Below are 3,460 nucleotides of genomic sequence, written 5' to 3'. Positions count from 1 at the left end.
TTGTTAAGAAAGATTCAAACTTTAATTTCTAGAATCATATCTTGTGATTACTTGTGAGTCAAGTCATTAATTTTGATTTTAAAATTCAAATCTTTTTCAAAACTAATTTTAATCATATCTTTCTATCATATCTTTTTAAATCATATCTTTTTCAAAAAAAAAAATTCGATTTTAAAATATCTTTTCTAACTTCTTATCTTCTTATCTTTTTTAAAATTGATTTTCAAATCTTATCTTTTTGTTTCAATCATATCTTTTTAAATTTCAATCATATCCTTTTCAAAAACAAATTTCAAAACTTTTTCAATCAATCTTATCTTTTTGTTTCAATCATACCTTTTTCAAAACCACCTAACTACTCTTCCCTCTCTAATTTTCGAAAATACCTCCTTCTTTTTCAAAAATTCTTTTTAGTTAATTAATTATTTTAATTTTAATTTTAATTCTCCTTTAATTTTCGAAAATCATCAACTTCTTTTCAAAAATTAATTTTCGAAATTCCCTCTCCCTCATCTCCTTCTATTTATTTATTCATCTACTAACACTTCTCTCCCATCCAAAAATTCGAACACCACCTCCCTCTCTGTGTTCGAGTTTTTCCTCTTCTCCTCTTTACATTACATTCTTTTCTTCTTCTACTCACACAAAGGAACCACTCTCCACTGAGGCAAAGAGGATCCCTATTATTTTCTATTTTCTTCTTTTTCATATGAGCAGGAGCAAGGACAATAACATTCTTGTTGAAGCAGATTCTGAACCTGAAAGGACTCTGAAAAGGAAACTAAGAAAAGCTAAAATACAACAATCCAGAGACAACCTTACAGGAATTTTTGAACAGGAAGAGGAGATGGCAGCCAAAAATAATAATAATGCAAGGAGGATGCTTGGTGACTTTACTGCACCTAATTCCAATTTACATGGAAGAAGCATCTCCATCCCTGGCATTGGAGCAAACAACTTTGAGCTGAAACCTCAATTAGTTTCTTTGATGCAGCAGAACTGCAAGTTTCATGGACTTCCATCTGAAGATCCTTTTCAGTTCTTAACTGAATTTTTGCAGATCTGTGATACTGTTAAGACCAATGGGGATGATCCCGAGGTCTACAGGCTCATGCTTTTCCCTTTTGCTATAAGAGACAGAGCTAGAATATGGTTGGATTCTCAATCCAAGGATAGCCTGAACTCTTGGGATAAGCTGGTCACGGCTTTCTTAGCCAAGTTCTTTCCTCCTCAAAAGCTCAGTAAGCTTAAAGTGGATGTTCAAACCTTCAGACAGAAAGAAGGTGAATCCCTCTATGAAGTTTGGGAGAGATACAAGCAACTGACCAAAAAATGTCCTTCTAACATGCTTTCAGAATGGACCATCCTGGATATATTCTATGATGGTCTGTCTGAATTAGCTAAGATGTCATTGGATACTTCTGCAGGTGGATCCATTCACCTAAAGAAAATGACTGCAGAAGCTCAAAAACTTATTGACATGGTTGCTAACAACCAGTTTAAGTACACTTCTGAGAGGAATCCTGTGAGTAATGGGACGCCTCAGAAGAAGGGAGTTCTTGAAGTTGATGCTCTGAATGCCATATTGGTTCAGTACAAACTATTGACTCAGCAGGTCAATATGATTTCTCAGAGTCTGAATGGAATGCAAGCTGCATCCAACAGTACTCAAGAGGCATCTTCTGAAGAAGAAGCTTATGATCATGAGAACCCTGCAATAGCAGAGGTGAATTACATGGGTGAACCTTATGGAAACACCTATAACCCCTCATGGAGAAATCATCCAAATTTCTCATGGAAGGATCAACAAAAGCCTCAACAAGGCTTTAATAATGGTTGAAGAAACAGGTTTAACAATAGTAAACCTTTTCCATCATCCACTCAGCAACAGACAGAGAATTCTGAGCAGAATCCATCTAGCTTAGCAAATTTAGTCTCTGATCTATCTAAGGCCACTGAGAGTTTCATGAATGAAACAAGGTCTTCCATTAGAAATTTGGAAGCACAAGTGGGCCAGCTGAGTAAAGGAAGCACTGAAACCCCTCCTAGTACTCTCCCAAGCAATACAGAAGAGAATCCAAAGAGAGAGTACAAAGCCATTGATATAACAATCATGGCCGAATGATAAACCACTATTTTATGGTTTATATTGTGCTCAATTAAGTGGTTTTTATTAACTCTTTACCCACTTATTCATACTATTTGCATGGTTTTACATTTGCCTTCCTAAATTATGTGCTTTGATTGAAAACATGCTTCTTTGGACTTATAATTGCTAATATTAATCCTCTCTTATTACCATTAGATGCCTTGATATGTGTGTTGAGTGATTTCAGATATTATAGGGCAGGAATAACTCAGAGGATAGAAAGGAAGCATGCAAAAGTGGAAGGAATACAAGAAGTTGAAGAAGTTGCTAAGTTGTCCAGCCTGACCTCTCTGCACTCAAATGGCTATAACGTGAACTACAGAGGTCCAAACGACGCGGTTTTAGTTGCGTTGGAAAGCTAACGTCCGGGGCTTCGATTTGATATATAATATGCCATAGTTTCTCTGACGCTAGGTGACGCGACTGCGTGCTCCATGCGGCCGCATCGCAAGTGACGAAAATCAGCGAATCTGAATTCGCAACCAGCGAATTCTGGGCTATTTCTGACCCAGTTTGCGGCCCAGAAAACACAGATTAGAGGCTATAAAGTGGAGGAATACATCCATTCATAAAAGGTTCTCACATATTTACAATTTTAGGAGTAGATGTAGTTTTTAGAGAGAGAGGTTCTCTCCTCTCTCTTAGGATTAGGATTTAGGATTTCTCTTAGTTTTAGGAGTGACTCTCAATCCCAGGTTCAATGTTCATTTACTTTATATTTATCTCTTACTTTCAGATACTTTAATGCTTATATTAGTTATGTTGCCTATTTGGCTTATGCTACATTCATGTTATGATTTTCTCAATTAATATTATTTGAGGTATTTCAGATTTAAGATTGTTTTGCTTTTAATTTAATTTAGATATTTCCCTTTTGGCTTTGGTTAAATAATTGGTGACTCTTGAGTTATCAAGCTCATTGTTGATTGAGAATTGGAATTCTTCAAGAATTAATTCATCCACTTAACTTACCTTCATAGTTAGAGGTTAATAAAGTGGGAGAAAAATCCAATTCTCATTACAATTGATAAGGATAACTGGGATAGGACCTCCAGTCTTCATACCTTGCCAAGAGTTTATTTTATTATTACTATTTTATTTTATTCTTTTTGTGCAACATACTGCTTCCTTACTTCCAAAACCCCCAATTTACAATCTTCATAACCAATAATAAGAACATACCTCCCTGCAATTCCTTGAGAAGACGACCCGAGGTTTGAATACTTCGGTTATCAATTTATTTACAGGTTTGTTACTTGTGACAACCAAAACATTTGCACGAAGGGATTTTTGTAGGTTTAGAGACTATAT

At 35.5% G+C, this 3,460-nt stretch overlaps 1 non-coding gene across 1 annotated transcript; it reads right to left on the bottom strand.

The window, feature by feature from the left end:
* Nucleotides 1-1,243: 1,243 nt before the first annotated feature.
* LOC112761484 (small nucleolar RNA R71) lies at nt 1,244-1,351 on the bottom strand. The gene has a single exon (XR_003181878.1). It is a non-coding gene; the product is annotated as a small nucleolar RNA R71 (small nucleolar RNA).
* Between the last annotated feature and the right edge of the window lie 2,109 nt (nt 1,352-3,460).

Source organism: Arachis hypogaea, chromosome 16 (assembly GCF_003086295.3).
Source record: "Arachis hypogaea cultivar Tifrunner chromosome 16, arahy.Tifrunner.gnm2.J5K5, whole genome shotgun sequence".
In the NCBI taxonomy this organism is placed as follows: domain Eukaryota; kingdom Viridiplantae; phylum Streptophyta; class Magnoliopsida; order Fabales; family Fabaceae; genus Arachis; species Arachis hypogaea.
Note: the sequence above shows the minus strand (reverse complement) of the source record. Positions and strands in the feature narration are given on the sequence as shown.